The sequence below is a fragment of the Balaenoptera physalus genome, assembly GCF_965194825.1.
Source record: "Balaenoptera physalus genome assembly, chromosome: 4".
NCBI classification, from domain to species: domain Eukaryota; kingdom Metazoa; phylum Chordata; class Mammalia; order Artiodactyla; family Balaenopteridae; genus Balaenoptera; species Balaenoptera physalus.
Window position 1 is genome coordinate 96,528,777 of NC_138891.1, and position 20,664 is coordinate 96,549,440.

The 20,664-nt window shown below is 35.7% G+C and overlaps 1 protein-coding gene across 5 annotated transcripts in view; it reads right to left on the bottom strand.

The window, feature by feature from the left end:
• ZPLD1 (zona pellucida like domain containing 1) overlaps nucleotides 1–20,664 on the bottom strand; it is a 356,592-nt gene that overhangs the window by 169,689 nt on the left and 166,239 nt on the right. For 2 of the 5 annotated variants that reach the window (XR_014263092.1, XM_082460473.1), the window contains exon 1: nucleotides 4,860–4,953. The exons of the other annotated variants lie outside the window; for them this stretch is intronic. The gene's annotated coding sequence lies outside the window, so the exon portion shown is untranslated. Of the gene's footprint in view, nucleotides 1–4,859; nucleotides 4,954–20,664 lie in introns of those variants that run through there. 5 annotated transcript variants of the gene reach the window in all.

Below are 20,664 nucleotides of genomic sequence, written 5' to 3' on the forward strand. Positions count from 1 at the left end.
TGATCTCAAACCGCCAAAACAGAAACCAATTTTTTTTAAAACAAGAGATGCTAGCTGTTGAGAAGTCTAGTTTAAGTACCACCAATGTACTCAACACTGTGACAGAAATATGAATATAGTCTGGCCTTACATCTCCTGAACTTTGCTGATTGCATTATATGTAAAGATGCATCTGCTTCTTTCTTAAAACAGAAAGCAGTGTCTTTAAAATGATACTCAAGGAATCTGCAGGGATCCTGAGTCAGGACTTAAGCACAGACCTCAACGTATGTGGCCGTTTGCTTAACGCTGTGCGCACCACGCACACACTGTTAATGTTCATCAATGCCATCTCTGAAGCATGGAAATTGAGGCTTCATTTAGTGCTAACAGCAGCAACATTTCAAAGCTAGATATTACTGAAGATAAACGGACACTTTGGCCTAAAATATTGAGCTTTCACAAAAGCATTTCTTCCCTAAGCTGAGGATTGCTTATCCGTTTACCTTTAAGAAAAAGAAAGAAGTCTAATCTTCATAATATTCTTTAAAATGAAATGAATACATGCAATAAAATGCAAAGTCTACGAGGGGTTTTGTGGGAGTCAGAGATTTATTCAGTGTTAAAAATGTATTTTATAGAGCTGTACTATCTAACACCGTAGCCGCTAGCCACATATGGCTATTTAAATTAAATTCTTAGTTCCTCAGTCACACAACCCATATTTTAGTGCTCCATACCATGTGTGGCAAATAGTGACCATATCAGACAGCACAAATATAGAACATTTCCATAACAGGACAAATTCTGTTGGACAGTGCCATTTTAGAGAAAAGCAATCAATGTTCTTGCTACCCAGACTTTAGCTATGAAAGCAATACAAGGAGAAAAGTTGAAAACATTATTAAATATATTTCTATAAAGCTCTACTATTTAAGGAAGGGAGAAATATTTGACCTCAACTCTCTAAGTTTACTCTTCATATTTATTAGATTTACTTGATTCTCCATAAAATTGTGGAACAGACAATAGGAAACACAACAGAAACGGGCACTGCACAGATAACAATCAGCAAAAAAGTTCCCACCAAAAGTGAGACATTCTGAGTAGTTACAAGTGAACAAAAGAGTACAGGTTAGGAATTAGCAAGGAATTCTAGAACTAGAGGAAGCTGGAATCTTAGATTTTTTTTCTTCACTATGAAATAATTTGTATGCTCATCCAAACTAAATTGAATCTCTGAATCATTTGAAGACATATTGTAATTATTCATATTTCTGTAACAGGAAATAATTTGTATGAAAGTAACAGTTTACTGAATGAGGTAAACTCAGAAAAAAATAGGACAAATTTAATTTCTTTTACCACTGACCCTAACTTTATCTTCACCACCCTAAAGGATAATTTTGCTAACACCTACAGCTTTTCTAATAACTTTTAGGCAACAAAAGTCCTAATATAATAACATAGCTTTCAGTCTATCATCTGATTCAAAAGTCTCCTTTCCTTCCAACTAATGGCCATTTAGGTAGAGCTGAGTATTCCCCACCTTGCTATTCTACTTCCTCATCTTTTTTCATCTATTCTCTGTATCATTGGAACAGAAGAAGGCAAAGGAAACAAGGCTCAAGAAGTTCTTATTTGACATAAGATGGGCATTTTTGATTTCAAAGGTTGGCTTTCTTTTTTACGGAGTGATCTGTAGGTTGTTAAGAGATACCTACACTATTCCTGACCTGCTACTCTTAGCTCTGCTAAAACTCCTAGCTCTACAGCCAGCCTTTGTCACTGTTTCTGCTTCATAAGGAAACACATTGGTCTAGTGCTAAAAACAAGGGATTTGGTACCAGACCAACAAAAATTAAAAACCCTTCTCTTCTACTTCTTACCCACTGAGATTGTGCAATCATTTCACCTGTTTATACTTTAGTCTTTCCTCACATTAAATGAATATTTTAGGGGTTGTTGTGAATTATAGGATTATTACAAGTATGATAAGTAAAACAGAGCTTGTGTATAATAAGTGTTTATTTTCCTTTTCATCTGTTCTCTCCCTTTTCATGGACTGTTCTTTGTGTTGTATCTAAAAAGTCATTTCCATATCCAAGGTCACCTAGGTTTTTTTTGTGTTACCTTCTAGGATTTCTATAGTTTTGCATTTTACATTTAGGTCTATGATTCATTTTGAGTTAATTTTTGTGAACGGTATAAGTTCTGTGCCTACATTCTTGTTTTTTAATATATGTTGATGCCCAGTTGTTCCAGCACCATTTGTTGAAAAGACTATCTTGCTCCATTGTATTGTCTTTGTTCCCTTGTCAAAAAATCAGTTGTTATATTTATGTGGGTCTATTTCTGGGCTCTTTATTCTCTTTCATTGAACTCTTTGTCTGTTCTTTGCCAGTACCACATTATCAAGATTACCATAGCTTTATAGTAAGTCTTGATGTCAGGTAGTGTCAGTCCTCCAACCCTGTTCTCCTTCAATATTGTGTTGGCTATTCTGGGTCTTTTACTTCTCCATACAAACTTAAAAATCAGTTTGTTAATGTCCTCACACAAAAAAAGAACTTGCTGGGATTATGATTAGGACAGGGTTAAATCTATAGATCAAGCTGGGAAGTACTAAAATCTTGACAATATCAGTCTTCCTATTTATGAACATGGAATACCCATCCATTTATTTAGTTCTTCTTCAATTTCTTCCATCAGAGTTTTAGAGTTTTCTTCATATAGATCTTGTACATATTTTGTTAGATTTATACCCAAGTATTTCGTCTTTTAGTTGGAGAGGAATATTCATAGCAGCTTTATTTGTAATATCCAAAAACTTTAAGCAAACAAAATGTCAAATGGGTAAACAAATTTAGTATATCCATACAATGAATTACTACTCAGCAAAATAAAGAAATGGACTATTGAGACAGGCAAAACCATGAATGAATTTCAAAATAATCATGTTGAGTGAAAGAAGTCAGGCAAAAAAAGAGTACATACTGTATGATTTCATTTATATAAAATACTAGAAGATGTAAACTAACCTATAACAACAGAGAACCTATCAATGGTGCCTGAGAAACAGTGATGGAAGGAAGGAGAGTCAAGAAAGGTGGAAAGGAGGGATAACCAAGAGACACAAAAAAAACTTTTGGGTGTGATATAATGTTCATTACATTGATTGTGCTGATATTTTAATGGATGGATGGATATATATATATATATGCATATATTTGTCATAACTAATCAAATTGAATATATTAAATATGTGCAGTTTATTGCATGTTAATTACACCACAATAAAGCTCTAAGAAATAAACAGAAAAGATTAGTCTTACAATATGCTGGTGTGATAACAAGCATGTTCTAAACTATATCAAAATATTTATTTCTCAAAATTAAAAAGTTTTTGATGTCTTGAAAAAATAATCAAATATGCTTAATACAAGATCTCAACATTAAGAAACTCTTATCAAGAATTAATTCACTTCCTAGTCCCTCAGTCAAATTTTACCTATTTAAACTAATAGTGCTTTCATTATTTTCCTAAAGTTTTAATATTTTAGTGGGAAAATGTTTGGATTTCTTATTATCCTTAAGAAATCCAAACATGATACCAAATATCAGTGTTTTAGAAGTTTGACAAGTTCTTCCTTTTAGCTCTTTTCAAAATGAAATTTTATTTCTCCTGAGTAACCCGTATTTTACACATCCAAAATTCATTTGAAATTCTCACTCTCCAATTCACTTTGGTTTGTAAAAACCTAACCAAACATTCTCAGTTAAATCAAAGCAGGTATGCAAGTAAATAATTTTATCTCTAGTCTCATTTTCCAAAATCATAAGTCCAGGAAAGTACTGTATCAGAAAATTGTCAGGACAGTTTCTCTTTTAATAAGAAGCAAGACCTTAAAATAAAATTATTAAGTTAAATAAAAAGAAAAATCTTTTATTTTATGATCCCTTTTCATGATCCCTACCATTTACAGTAATTCTTTCAAAAGGTATCCTTTCTTTAATGAATTCTGTGTCATAATCTCTATACACATGTAACCCACTTCCATTCTTTATTATTTCCCATCGAAACATGATTAATGTGTTTCTCAACTATCAGTGACTTGTAGAACAAATGTAGAACACCCCACCTCACCCCTCAAACCTCCAGGTGCAAGCTGACTCTTCGTAGTCAGATTTTTTAAATTCTTTGCCTAGAGATGATCTATCTTGCTCAACATTTACTATGACTTCAGTTACATTGAAATGAGTAATGCAGACAATTCAGTAGTCTGTAACATTCCTAGTATATTCTGTTTTATAGAATTAACTAATTTTCATCTTTAAAAGTAGACTATTATTCTTTCTCCCTATTCTAACTAAAAACATTTTGAAGATAATTATCTCAAAGGTCTTTAAGCACTTTTTAAGATTAATTTTTGTTGGGCCTGCTGTGAAAATAGGAAGACTAAAGTGTGGAGAAGTATAATGCTCTGAATGACTAAATCAGGTCTAACATTTAGACCAAAGGTTGCAGAATCCAGTATATCAATGTGTGTTATTTGACAAGTATATGTTTTAACAACAATTTTAATGTAAATATATTTAGGCAGACATGAATTCTCCAAATTGCTGTGTCTCCAGCACCCTCTATAGTTAACCAGCCATTTTACACACATTTATTACCTAGCTGATCCCCAAAGGCACTTAGGTTTTCAATACCTAATTTATAAAGCTTTAGAAGTTTTAGATAGAGAGAATGTTAGACTTTAAAGGATCTTACAAATATATTGCCCAATCTTCTCACTTTACTACTGAGCCACAGATAAAGGATTTGCTCAACAGTAAATATTAAATTAGTAGCAGAATAGCAGGAACATCAGACTTACTCGCTCCTGGTATTGCTTTTCCATTGCAACACTCTCATTCCTTTAAATTTCTCCCCAATATAATGTAAGCCTCAAGAAAGTAGGGCCTTTTTGGTCCTGTGAAATGATGTGTTCCTGAAACCTAAAACAGTAAGAAGAATTTAATAACCAGTCATTAATTTTTATTAGGTAAATGAGAGATGCTTAGTCAGAAGTGGTATGGGAAGTAACAGGATTAATATTAATTGACTTAGGTTACTTGGAAGGTATTTTATACATATGATTGCATTTAATCCTTCCAAAACTAATGCAGAAGAAAAATTATTTCCACCATTTTATAGATGAGGAAATTAAAGCTAGTAGGTGACAGTAAGCACAGTTTGCCTGCTTGTAAAATCTCATACTCTTTTCACTACAATGGTGCACAGGTGTAACACAAAGAACTTGGTAGGGCCAAGAGTAAAATTCTTTGTATAATATTAATATATTTATAATTTCCAGACAAGCTAAAACATAAGAGTATTTATAAGATCATAGGCATTGTGTTAAGGTTTTTCTAGTTTAATTCTATGGGTGAGTTACTATTGTAATCTCCATTTCCCACAGGGGAAAAAGAGGCACAGAGAATTTCAAAACTTGCTTAAAGGCGCATAACTAAGAAGTGACGGAATCAACTATAAACCCAGGGAAGCTGGCTCCAGAGTCCATGCTCATAATTATTGCACTAAACTACCACATAGACTAATATAGTGGTTCTCAGAGAGTGCTTCCCTGACAAGCAGCAACATTACCCAGGAACTCGTTAGAATGCAAATTTGGGGGTCCCATCCCAGACCTACTGAATCAGAATCTGTGGGGGTGACACTATGTATGCTGTATTTTAACAGCCCGACACGTGATGCTGAGAGACGCTAAAATTTGAGACCCACTGAACGAAGAAATGATGCAATCATTTTTAAGATGATCTTAGACTCATCTTTTTGTATATACACTCCTAGAATTTTCTCCGAGCACTCTTTTAAAAGTATATCACACTGATCTGTTTTGTCATTTATTTGTTCTCTAATCAATATGTCATGAGCATTTTCATACATTGATAATTTTTTGAGAACATAACAATGGCAGCTTAGTACTTGTTATGGACTGAATGTTTGTATCTCCCCCCAAAAATTCCTATGTCGAAGACCTAATCTCCATCTGAAGGTGGCACCTTCAGGAGGTAATTAGGTTTAGAAGAGGTCTTGAGGGTGGAGATCCCATATGATTAGTGCCCTTACAGGAGGAAGAGACTAGAACTCTCTCTCTCCTCCCTGTGAGAATACAAGAAGGCCGCAGTCTACACACCAGTAAGAGGGTCCTCACAAGACACTAAATCTGCTGGCACCTTGATCTTGGATTTTCCAGCCTCCAGAACTGTAATAAATAAGTGTTTTTGTGTTTTGTTTTGTTTTTTCATTTTGTTTTGTATAAGCTACCTAGTCTATGATGTTTTGTTATTTCAGTCTGAGCTAAGACAAAACTCTATCCCATGCACATACCAGAATCTGCTAACAAAATTCCTGTTGTGTCAAGAACCAGGAAGGGTCTGAGATTTTACCCTCCTTGTAAGCTAACAAGTTAGCCTATTGTTGTTTCATGGATGCTGGCAGAGGCCATAAGACTCCTGGGTCAGAGAAAAAGACTATCACTCACAGCACAGCAAGCAATAGGAGCATCAGCAGATCTGCATTGGTTCCCCTCACCCCCAAGTCCCACAAAGGTGTGTCATGGTTCCATCTGACACCGCACACACAGAAGAAAAACCCAAAGCCAAAGGTCCAGGGCTTTGTGACAAGCAACAGTTGTGGCCAGCAGCAGATAAACCAGTCACCCTCATCTTGAGGAATGTGCTGTTACATGGTAGTCAGGCTATGGTCACCTTGACCTACTTAGTTGCCTATGTGACTAGCTACAGAAACTGTTTAATATCACTAGACATTATTAGCCTTGCCATCTAGCACAATTTGCAAGAATATAGAGGGATGGCTGCTTGGGACCCATGGCAGACTGTCTCTCCCAACAATTGTTGGACATTTAAGCATTTAATTTTTTTACACTTTTAAATAATGCCACAGTAAACTATCTTGTACTTAAAATATGTTTCTCAGTATTTACTTAGGATAAATTCTTAAAAACAGAATTGCATCATCAGTAATTTTGGGGTTTTTTTAGTCTTTGATAAATATTTTACTTATGAGATTGTATGAAAAACCCCATTTTCCAGAAATTCTTACCAATGATAGGTAATTTCTTCTATTCTTAAAATTTGGAAGTTTTCTTAAAAATCACATTATTAATGCTAATTAGCATTTATTTGATTATTGCTGAAGTAAACTTTTTAATACATGTATTGGAATTTGTATTTCTTTTATGAATTAACTGTAAAAGTATTTGTATTTTTATTCTCTTGGGATTATATCTTTTCTTATTGAATTATGAGAGTCATTTATATATTTTTAATACTCCCCATAAGCTTGGTAAAACTAAATATATATATATAAAGATATAGAGATAGAGATAATCTATATATAAAACCTATTTGTGTCCACAATTATTTAATATTAATCTGTTGAAAGAATTAATGATTTTCTAACTACTGCCAAATAGAACAGGCCACTGTAAAGTATCATATCAACATCTCTTTAGAAAACTTACAATTAAAATCACCCACTTTGGGAGGATCACCATGCCAATCAAATAAAGCATATTTTGCAATATTTGGGACTGAGAATTCTTAGTTAGTTCAGCAGGAGTTCAGTAGGAGGACTGAAGGAGAGATCTAGTAATTTTTTGTTCTAAACTTACCTAGGTCCTTCTTGCTAATGATCTAGTGCTGACGGTTCTTGATCATCTCTAACCAGAAGTCAGTCCTATTTTACTATAAGCCCATGGTCTCTAAAAAAGAATTTGTTATAGCTATCAAAATCTTATTTTCATACACACATAGCAATTTTTTCTCTATTATAAAAATATAAATTTGTTTTGGTGACAGTATCTGTTGTTTCTGCTTCTTCTACTCTGTGACATTACCCTGCTAACTGCAGTAGAACCATACATAACAGAGTTATGTACAATAGGGAAGTGTTATTAAAAGTGAAAATTTAAATGAGTGTTTTGAGGTTTTTTTGTTTTTTCAATTCTGCTCCTCTTCCCAGTTCTGTTCTGCTATCTCTTGAACCCATTGATCCCCCCTTCCACTTCTTCCTTCAGGCTTTCATCAGCCTAGCTCCAGCAGCAACCCACCTAAAAATTCGGTAACCAAAGTACAAATAAGCTGGATAAGTGGTATTAGGAAAGAATTTGTGAAGTTCTATTGTACTGCACTATCATTTAGTCTCCATGGCCATAATGATAACAGGTTCTAGTTTCCTCATCCTCCTTCAGGATGAACTTTTTACTCCCTGAAAACTGCATTTTTAAGAAGAAGTTTTATAATACATGGGGTTCATTAATGGTGATATTGATGACCTTTTGGCCTTCATACAAGATCAATGGTCTCTTGAGCACATATTGACCTTGACATTATTTTAGATGATATTTATCTCAGATCAATAAATTTTGAATATTAATATCAACTACAGTCAATATTTGCTTATTGCAGTTAGAATACAAATGAGTAAGCAGGACTTCAAGTGAAGATTACTAGTAGCATTTATGTTTTCTCATTATAGGATCTTAAATCTTGGTTCTAAAAATGTCCTATGTTAAAATTACTAAGATTTGTAGAATTAAGTCATTAACAAAAAACAAAACACAACACACCAGATTCCGTAAGAGAAGATCCCTTACTCTAATAATGTCCCTCCAGTGGCATTTTTTCCTACTGGCAAAGCTTAACATTATACTCATTGCAAAAGAGAAATGTGTGGACAATCCAATCCATTATTGCAGTGCAGGTACTGAAGGGTGAGTTAGAGCTAAGAAGCAATAAATTGATACCTGTGTTGTTGAACATTTTCACATGTTTGCAAATTATCTGTCCAGGTCATTTTCATATTTTTCTCCTGAGAAGATTTTATATCTTTTGTTTCTACAAATCCTTTACATGTTAAGAATATCAATTTAGTTCATCACATATATTTTGTTTATAGTTCCAGAACATAGAGATTTATATTCTTGTAAAAAAAACTATTAATTTTTTCCTTTTGTCAAAATTTCTTTTGTCTAGACTTCTTTCAACTACAAGCTTAGAGATAATTTTCCCTCCCTGTGATCAAAAAAATTGTCACCTACATTATCTTCTGATCTATTTTCTTTTCATTTAAAATTTAACCCATAGGGAATTTTCTTTTGTATATGGCATAAGGCAGAAATCTAATTCTGTTCTCCCCCAAATGTTTTCTAATTATCCCAAAGTCTAAATGAGCTATTATTTTCCTTCTGATTTTCTTGACCTAATGTCATATTATTAAATACTTATGTTTATAGACAGGATCAAAAAATAATAATTTCATAGATACCTATGGACCCATCACACATAGGTAAGAGATGTTACCATATAACCATGTTGTCTTAAAATTTTTAAAGGAAATAAAATGTTATATAGAGAGCTACAACCCCTCTGTTTATCTTGTCCACTCCCTCACTCCCCAGAAGTAGCTAACATCCTGAAGTTGACATGTATCTTTAGCCTACATGTTTTAATATTTTTATTACATGTTTGTATACAATTTGTTTTAAGAAATATATGTAAATAGTATACTCTGTATATCCTTTAGCAATCTTTTTTTGCTCAACATTGTTTTTCAGATGTATCCATGTTCACTCACACACACACACACACACTTCATTCGTTTTAATTCTGTGTAGTATTCTATTTTATAAATAAATCACAGTTTATTTGTCCATTTCCTACGACATAAAGACAGTGTGAACCAAATTGGTTGTAATGATTTATCCTCCCATCCACAACACATGAGGGTCACCTTTGCTTCACAGCCCCACAGACTGATGTTATTAGAAATTTATTTTTGTAGATATATGGGGTATAGGATATTATCTCATTTTTATCTTAATTTGTATTTACCTGAGGTTACATGTATTGACCACTGAAATTTACTCGTGAATTGCCTTTTCATAAACTATGCCCATTTTTCTTAGAGACACATTCAACCAGGACGTGAACTGCTTTGGTATGCAGAGCTCTGGGGTGAAGTTAAACTAATTTGCATAGGTTCCTTCCAAAGGGAAAATAATGGGACCATTAAGCTCTGCATCACAGCAATCTGGCAATATTTTTACACTTTTAGAAATTATTACTATAGTACTAATAGTAGTAGTAGTCATAATGGTAGCAAGAGCATACATTTTCTACAGATCTTGTAGGTGCCAGGTACTCTGCTTGTTATGTGTTGTCTCATTTAATTTTCACAACAATCATGTGAGATAAAATCTATTATTATCTTTATTTTATAGATGAGGAACCTGAAGCTCAGCAAGTTAGATAACTTGCCTCAAGTCACACAGCTTGAAAGAAACAAAGGCAAAATTCAAATCTAGTTCACATGACTCCAGAACTCAGAATCTTAATACATTGAACCCAAGAATGCAGGGAAGTCAAAATCTACAAACAATAAATGCTGGAGAGGGTGTGGAGAAAAGAGAACCCTCCTACACTGTTGGGAATGTAAATTGGTACAGCCACTATGGAGAACAGCATGGAGGTTCCTTAAAAAACTGAAAATAGAACTACCAATGATTTAGCAATCCCACTCCTGGGCATATACCTGGAGAAAACCATAATTCAAAAAGATACATACAACCCAATGTTCATAGAAGCACTATCTACAATAACCAGGACATGGAAGCAACCTAAATGTCCATCGACAGAAGAATGGATAAAGATGTGGTACATATATACAATGGAATATTAGTCAGCCATAAAAAGACCGAAATCATGCCATTTGCAGCACCATGGATGGATCTAGAGACTGTCATACTGAGTGAAGTAAGGCAGAAAGAGAAAGACAAATATCATATGATATCGCTTATATGTAGAATCTAAAAAAATGGCACAGAAAACAGAAATACAGTCACACATGTAGAAAAACTTATGGTTACCAAGGCGGAAAGGGGGTGTATAAATTGGGAGATTGGGTTTGACGAATACACACTACTATATATAAAATAGATAAACTAATAAGAACCTACTGTATAGCACAGGGAACTCTACTCAGTACTCTGTAATGGCCTATATGGGAAAAGAATCTTAAAAAGAGTGGATATGTGTATATGTATAACTGATTCACTTTGCTGTACATCAGAAACTAACACAATATTGTAAATCACCTAGTTTTTAAATTAATAAAAATTAATTAAAAAATAAAATCCAAGTTCATGCTAGAGAAAAAAAAAAAGAATGTAGGGAAGTCAATGTAGGGACTTAAACTAGAAAGGAATTACCATCAAGTGACAAACATCTATGGAAGTGGATAGGACCAGCGTTTAATAGTGACACCAGTGAGAAGCCATAAGTAGAGGACCAATGTAAACTTGCAATTATCTTTGAAATTTCATTGACAGTCTTTGGTCTGAGAAAACCACCTGAACAACTTGGAGAGTAAGGAAGGAGAAGCACTCAAATGGAAGATGCTGGACTTCCCACTAATAAGGACATGTTATTGCTTGAAAAATTACCTGTCAAAATAAAGAACATGTGATATATTGCCACTCCTAGTTGGTGAAGTAAATCATTTGCATATGTAAACTTAATCTATAATGTATATTCATATACATTAGTGGATTGTGGATTTATAACTTCTTCAAGGAAGAAAGGTAGAGATGCTTGGAACACGGCCATAGCCTTTTGAGTTGATGCAACAAATGGTAACTAGGCTCTGCCATAATACAATACAGGAAGTATTGCCAACTAGAAAGGATATATCTTAGGGCAAGGCCACTATGATATTTCTTATTTTCATACTTTAGTAGTATGTCACTTTGAATCAGAGACTAGTCAGTGACTTATAATCTAGTAGCTTTATAACCTTTAGTTTTTTCTACTCATAATTTATCTAGTACTGATTTTAAAACATTTAAACACCTTACTTTTCCTCTTTGTTCGAAAAAGAACACGAATTTGGAATGAGCTTTACAATTTTATTCATGAGATCTATCCATCCTTATGTCAATAGTAACTGCTCAATTATAATTAATCATTTTAGAGAACATGTTATTGCTTCTTATAAATCAGCCACTGCTCCTAATTTTACAAAATGCAATTCAATGAATTCCCATCTATACTGTTGTCATATTTCCACTTTAATTTCCATCTTAAATCTTTAGGGTTGAAAAGAATCTTAGAGATCCTCCAGCTCAGTTTTAATGATAAGAAAATTGTCACTCAGAAAAGTTAAGGAACGTGTTCAAGATTTTATCTTTTATTAGTGGCAGACCTAGGGCAAAAAGACAATTTCTAGACTATTCCATCAAATGCTCTCTTTCCACTACTTGTAAAACTTCTTCCCAAACACCTACCTAGAATCAGAAAAAGCACATCTCATTCAAAATTATGCATTCATCATTTTATTTTTTACTATCTGAAGACAGGAGATATACATATAAAATAACAAAGGCAAATATAGTTATATAGATAGAGACAGATATAGAGATGATAGAGGTATAGGTATAGATATATTTTCTTAGATATTTTAACTTTGCCTCTCCTCACCTTCCTCCCTTAGTTATTGAAAAGAAGGTAGTCTTAATACTAAACTGGAAGGAGGATCCCAGCATACCATCCTCAAAGTATCATTCTGGTTAAGGAAGGTCCTCTTTGAATGAGTAAAACATAATTTATTATTTCACCCAACATTTTAAGTGCAAAGTATTTTACAAACACTCTTTGGGCCCTGTGGTTACTAGTGTGATTGTAATATCTACACTGTTCTCAACACACCCTTAATCCTCATGCATGGTTTGTTTATAGGATTTTTCCCCAAGCAACAACTATGAAAGAGGTAGATTGGTGACGTCATGTAGCATTAATGGAACTACTTCATTACCCCTCCCTATATTCACATCCTTTGCCATATGACTTTCCTGCCTCTCCTGTGGCCATGTGAGTTAGTCAATGGAATATTAACAGGTGTGATGGGACCAAAGGCTTGAAAAGCACTTGCACATGTGGATATGTTTGGGTTTGCTCTCTTGTGACTCTGCCATGCAATGAAAAGGACATGTCCAAGCTATCCTGTTTTCCCAAGGGGAAGATGAAAGCCATGTGCAACTAAGCCAACAAACATCTTCTCCCAGCTGAAGAAAAAAGTAGTCTTCTATTATTATTCTGATTATATCATTCCTTCCAGTCTCCCTAGTTTCTCCTTACATGCATTTTACTAGGTAGTTACTGGGATTCCTGAACATCTCACATGCCTTGTGAATATGTATACCTCATACACTGAGTGACATCCTTTCTTCCAAGTTTCTTCCACAATTTTCATCTCTTTTGTACCACATTCTGAGAAAACTTATTGGCTTGCTCTTCCATAAAACTGATTTGGTGTTCAACCATTTCTATTCTACTATTCAGGGTTTTTTTGTTTTGTTTTGTTTTGTCTTGAGATTTTTAGGTAATTTGTGTGATTTACTTCAGCAGTTGGGTTGTACGAATTCAGTCACATCTTTTGTATTTTTCAATTGCTCTTTAGCTGACAACTAACTAACCCTTTCTTGAGGTAGTCCTTTTTCTCTATAAATGTCACAAGAATCTGAAGAGTTTGCTCCAGTCTAAGGTCTTAGTCTTTTTGTCAATCAGCTGACAGAGAAAACTTAAATGTGATGAATCAGCTAGTACTATTGCTTCTGTCACTGGCACATAGGAACACTTTTGAAAACTATTCTCTCACCTTGTCCATCACTGCAGTTATGCCTACAGAGGTACAGTTCCCTGCACAAGTTTCACTGATGCACTAGACTTAAACTCCAAGAATATAGGTCTTTCAGCTCATATTCAAGCTTAATCATTACTTGCCTCCATAACCAGTTTGCCAAGAAGGTTGGGTTTATAGGTATTTCTGGCCTTAGCTGCATTATATCCCATATCCAAGCCTCCCCAAGTTAATCTTTCACTTAAATATTGGCCCTTGCTCACCTGTCCAGTTCTACCTTCTCCCATGGTGAGTTCCTCCCTGGGGTCGTTGGAGTCCTTTATGCCACTGGACTTTTCACAGACCTGGTCAGTCAGAATGGTGCTAACAACATTGAATCTCAAAAGGGAAAGAGTTGACTTTTCCTCTTGAGTAATCCATTCTTCCTTAGGCAAGTATTCCCATCTCCTCTCCAGTAGTCAACTCAGCATTCCAAAGACAGTTTAACCGAGTTTTTTGGTGCTTCTTAAATTTTGCAATTGAGGTGATGGCTTTACTCACCTCATCCTGGTCCTGGACCTGATCTACAGACAATTATTGTTTTCACAAACTTCTAATTGAAACTTAGCATTTCCTTTTTCTTTCCTTTTTTTTTTTTTTTTAACATCTTTATTGGAGTATAATTGCTTTACAATGGTGTGTTAGTTTCTGCTTTATAACAAAGTGAATCAGTTATACATATACATATGTTCCCATATCTCGGTTATCAAGATATTTTTAAGAATTTTAATATATTTAATAAATCAAAATTTTACAAAAATATTTACAATATTTTAAAGTATTTTTAAAAATTAAGGCAAAACGAATCATGATGAGCAAAATATCAAGCTTTTTAAATAAAGAGAGGATCAGTATGTATGTCCTGAATTCCAACTGCAGACCCAAAGAATTCTACCCAGAATGCAGAAATCCTGCATTTAGGCAGGAATTCTCACTTTACCACTTTTCCACCACTTATTTGTCATTGGCTGGCAAAATCTTCCAAATCTCACTTTTGCATGAATAATCTCTACATGTGATAACAAATACAAATACGTTTTTCTGTCTAAGTGCTATATAGATTCCTCAGAATAAAATAAGGTTTCAAAATCAAAAAAAACAAAAAACCAAAGCAAGACAGTTTAAAGGTAACTTTTTTTAGCCAAAGAAGCTTGTATTGTCCTCTTTCACCCGGGCAGTGAGTTAATTGTGTCTACTCAAGTGGCCTTTTTCTGAATAAATATTTGCTCCAGAGTGACTGGTCTTGTCCATAAATATGAAGAAGCTTTAGGGAATTAAGAGTTTTGCATTCTACATCATCAGTTGCACTGTCACATTTATTGATATTTCAACAATCATGTAGGGGCTTTTCAATGTCTATAAATTCTCTCTTACAGTTTACCTTTTCTTAGCAGCCTGTTCTAGCTATAGGAATTTAGTGTCCCCCCAGATCTCTCTGAAGATACTAATTATTTTAATGATATTTTCTATATTTCTCCAGTAATCAGTTTCCTCAAGAATTACTTCAATTTGTTCAGTTTGGTAGTCCATTTTTTCCTAAAAATTCTGGAGCTTCTTATTTATAAGTGAGGGTTTAAGATGATCAGTATAGGTGGCCAATGTGAATGCCACAGTCCCTTGATAGTAAATTTGATTGCAAATGACAGAAGCCATGCTTATGGTAAGTGAACTGGGATCTGTCATCAGAAATACCTCTGTGTTAGGGTGGATAGGAGCTTGCTGTCAGGATATGGGAAGGTTTACCATGTTGGCAGCTAATATTACATAGGTACACCACCCAACTTCTCTTTTTAGCACCAGTACTCACTTTAAGTATCACCTATCCACCTCCCATGGCAGAATCCATTCACCTCTTTATTAGGTCTCAAACTGTTTGTATCAGCTCTGTGAGAGGTGGGTGGGTGTGCTTTTTCCAGGTGTTTGGAATGTCCTAGTTTTATTAGTCTCCCTATTAAGTGTCCAACAGATTATTCCTGCCCCTAGCTCTTAATGATTATGATCTTGGAGTTTTCCAAATTTCTGTCCAGAAAAAAAGAAAAACAACTCGCTTCTCCCTCCATTAGTATTTTCTTTTGTTTGTATTAACTGCATGTATCAGTTCTATTTGGTTACTCTGTCGATCCAATCCCATCTGCTTTATATCTTCCAGAAATTTTTTGCTTCTGCTGGTCTAACCTTTCACATTTCCTAGTGCTGTTACATTGTTTTTCTTATTTTTATATGTATTCACTCATTCCAGCAGAACTTTGGGGACAGAATTGTAAACGTGTGTGGTTAGTCAGACATCCAGATGGCACTTAGCTCCCAAATGACTATTTTCTTTGTTATTTTTCCTTTTTCCCTGTTTTCTTTTCTTATTTAGTTTTTCATTGTTTTTTATTTAGTTTATTCTGTTTTATTCAAATGCCTTTTAAGAAGCAGGATAGGTGACGAGAGCACTGGCATAGGAATTATGATTCCTTTATTCCAATCATGTTTTTGCTATTATCATTGCCATTATTAAACAGTGCCTGGCACATAGTAGGTGCTCAATAAGTATTTTTGAACAAATGAATGAACGAAGTAAATTACCTTCCCTCTGCAGACTTCAGTTTTCTCCAATGTAAAATTAGGAGGCCTCTGCAAGTATTAGCAAGTTATGATTCTTCTTGAGCTGGATAGAAAACATTTATCATCACTTAACAGGAGGCACCAAGAAGAGAGAGGCTCCCAGTGTGTGAGCAGGAATGCAGCAGTATGTGACCACATACAGGCAACCTAAGACAGAAAACTGTGATCAAAAACCTAAAAGCAGACCTTTGACATCAGAGTCTCAGGGAAGTTCTAATTAATCATCATTAGGCTTAACAGCTGACTCTCAGGGGTCTGCAGAACTGTGATCAGGCCAGAGGGCAGCTGAGCACTGAATTAAACAAGTCCTAGATAAAAACACAATCTGCCTTTAGAAGGGCACATGTTAACACCCTCTCCCTTTCCTAAACCCGCTTCATAAAAAACTAACCATAGGTAAAAGCTTCTGAGGCCACAGGGCCTGACAATCCTGCCCTGAGAAAACCTCAAAGGTCCTGTACTCTTTATCCAGATTTAAACATCTTCTGCCTCGTTGTCCACTGGCAATAAGGTTCCCAGGTCAGGTGGTAAGTGTCACACAAACACACACAGCTGGGGGAACTCTATACCACATGCAGTCACCCAAAATAATTCATTAGCAATGATATTGCTTGGCAAAACTAAAAGTCAAAGTCATAAACAATGCCTTTAGTGGGTTCTTTACATTTTGAATCACCTTGCTACTAGGATAACAAAAATGTTATTATTCTATTTCTGAGAATATAAAGAAACACAAGAGTTTACAAATTTCACATCTGCTTGATATGCTTCCTGCAGTGGTCTTCAAACACAATCACCTGGAGGTCTTGTTAAAGCTCAGGCTGATGGGGTCCCCCAGTCAGAGTTTCTGATTCAATACATTGAGGGTAGGATCCAAGAATTTGCAGTGCTAACATGGGAAGCAGATGCTGCTCATCCTGGGACTACACTTCAATTCCAAAATTTCTGAGTCTTGTTCTAATGCTCATTTTGACTCTTTGGTCTGTTTTATTTGGGGGAGAGAGGATGTTGTTTTGTTTGGTTTTGTGCCTTTTGGCATGCTTTGTCATTTTTTGTTGAAAGCTCTACGTGATGTATTGGATAATGGGAACTGAGGCCTTTAGTGTGAAGTTTTAGGTTTATCTCACTAGGAGTTAGGCTGTGCATACTGTCTGCTATGGCTAGAACTATTAGAGGCTTCAATTTCCTCTAGTGAACTTATTTTTTCTCCCCTGTTTTCTTTGAGTTTCCCTAGAATATCCTCTTCAGATAGAGTCTGTGTCTCTTTCAGCTCTTTCAGTTGTAATTTACTGTTACTATACCAGAGCCCTATTGATGTGGTGCTAAGGTCCTGGGAAGGAAACATTCTATGTCTTATGACTAAATCCCCATTTTTTAGTGGGCCTGATGCTGTAGCAGAAACTAGTTGAGGCACCCCTATTACGTTAGCCCTTATTCTTTCCACCCATTCAACTGGTCTCCTACAGATGTTTTTTTTCCCCTCCTTCCTTGCTTAATTGCACTCTGAAAATGATTGCCCTCTAGCTAAAGTTGTACTATGCACCTGATGTTTACTTCTCCAAGACAACACACCCTAACACTCCTTTCCTTTGTGAGCATTCTTCATTCCAGAAAGAAGGTCACAGAACGATAACCTCGAGGACCACCAGAACCTGTTCCAGAATCACCTGACACCAGCCCTAATGAACTCAATGTCTCCAGGAGGAAAGAAGAATGCAAGACTACATCACCCTGGGACTTCCCTGGTGGTCCAGTGGTAAAGAATCCACCTTCCAATGCAGGGGGCATGAGTTCAATCCCTGGTCGGCCCACATGCCACAACTACTGAGCCCACGCTCCTCAACTAGAGAGCCCGCATGCCACAAACTACAGAGCCCAGGTGCTCTGGAGTCCATGCACCACAACTAGAGAGAGAAAACCCACATGCCACAACTAGAGAGAAGCCTGTGTGCCACAACGAAAGATCCCACATGCCTCAATGAAGATCCCGCATGCCACAACTAAGATCCGACACAGCCAAAAATAATTAAAAAATAAATAAATAAAGTAAAATATATAAATATTTTTTTAAAAAGACTATATCAGCCCTGATCCTTAGCTACAGCCCTATTTTCCACTCTAAAACTATAAGATCCCTTCCTATTTCCCAGGAAGGGGGGCACAGTCTTGGGAGCGTTAGCCTGCTGTGGCCCCCTTTGCCTGGCAAAGTAATAAAGCTACTCTTTTCTACTCCTCCAAAGCTTTGTCTCTGCATTTCTATTTGGCACCGGTGAACAGATGCCTTGTTTTTCAGCAACACTGAGTCCCTAAGCTGTGACTTTCAGAAGAGTTTCTTAACATTTTATCTACTCTTATGTGAGGCAGAAAGGCTATAGGGGGCCCAGCTGTCTAACTGCCCCACTCCATGTTAGATGATACTCTGGTAAAGCTGTTTTCCTGGAGGGTAAGACTTTGCTGTGGAGGACACTCTGGGCACCTTTCAAAATCCTTACTTTTGCCTTACCCAGAGCACAAAGGGGTTTTTCTCTGATCTTCACAGTGAGAACTTGGTGGGGTTCCTGCGGGTACGTGTCATGAAAGTGTGAGGGTTCCCCCTAAGACTGGGTCCCAGGGAGTTTTTAACTTTCAAGCTTGTGCACAATCAGCCTCTAGAAGTTTATCAATTACCATGTAGGTGTTTCTACCTGCAACTGGCTCCAACAGGCTTGTGCTCCTGCTGAGCTGTGATTCTCTGTATTCATTTGTCTCTCCAGTTTTCTAGGTGGCAATTTGCCCTGTCACTTCCATTCTCCGATGGATCTAAGAAGAGTTATTGATTTCCAGTTTCTTCAGATTGTTTCTTGTTGTGAGGAGAAGAGTGACAGTTTCTAAGCACGTTGGGGAGGAAACCAGGCATCAGGACTTTAGGGGACTACTTGAGAACCACTGGCTTAGTGAGGAAATAACCACCTTCAATCAATCAAAGATTATGTGGACGTTTTAGGCTCTACTACATAGTAACTCCAATACCCCTATTAAATAAATAATTTTTTATAGCATTATTTGCCTCCAGTAAATACCCTTCATATCAAAAACAATACAGTAGTATCAGAGCAGAGAAATAAGACCTGCCACCCATGACTGGGAAACAGTCTCATGACATGCACAATTGAGCCACATCTTCAGGTGTATCTGTTAGGATGATTTTAGCTGCAAGTATCAAAAAACCTTACTCCAGCTGAAGTCTATCCCCAAACGGCTTAGCTGAAGACCCACATCATTGGAAACACCTCACAGAGTAAACATGTGGTTCTATTTACTCACAGAAGTACGTATTAGATCCATGGGAAAGAACCACAAGGCAGAGCTGCAGAAACTATAAAAGACCTAATAGTAGAATTTTTTTATATTAGGTATTGGCATATCCCAATGATCTGTACTACTCTAGGATGTGATTGCTTAGGAGTGAATGTAATTTGAACTTATTCATGGTTAGAGAGTGTCTGCAGTTGAGAACCAGACACATCCATCTACTCTGATCCTGAACATGGCTCTAAAGTACATTGCTTGAAGAAAACAGACCCCAAAGATTACAGGTGGGGACTGTTTTAAGTAGTTCCATACCCAAGTGGAGATCAAAGAAGTCCAACTAAAAGAATTGTGGATGGACATGACAATGATAGATTAAGCAAAAGTTATATTTCAAAGGTCTATCTTGAAGATTATTTCTCAAAGTTTGGAGGAACTAACATGATTGGCTGTGGAAGGAATCACACATGTGAAATTTCTTAAAATAACGTTTTATTGACATAATTTTGCCTATGTTACACATAAAAAAAAAAAAAAACCTTTACACTTAAAAAACAAAGACTCCCTCCAACTGGCATGAACAATAAGAATTATTCTAACCATGAGCACTGGATAACACAAGGGGAAGTCCAGAGGCGTAGTGGACTTTAGAGCGATGAACTCAAAGTCTCAGTTATATTATCAAAGCTCTTCCTACATTTCATCCTACTATCTTCATTGTTCACTTAATCCTAAGATCAGTTTTCTTTATGTTTCCAAGAAGTTGTCAGTAGTAGTAAAGGCTATATGCTTCCCTATCCATGTCCACTGGAAGGAAGAAAGCAATTTTTCCAAGCTATCAAAGAAATGTTTTTTCTTTCAGACCAATTGGGACAACTTAAGTCATATGCTTAGTCCTAAACCAATAACTGATGCCAAAGAAAGCAATGGGTTGATTGGCTTAGGCTGCTAAACAATCATTTCCAAGAGGGATGAGACACATGATTGGTTTTAACTAATCAAGAACTAACCAAGAACTCAGC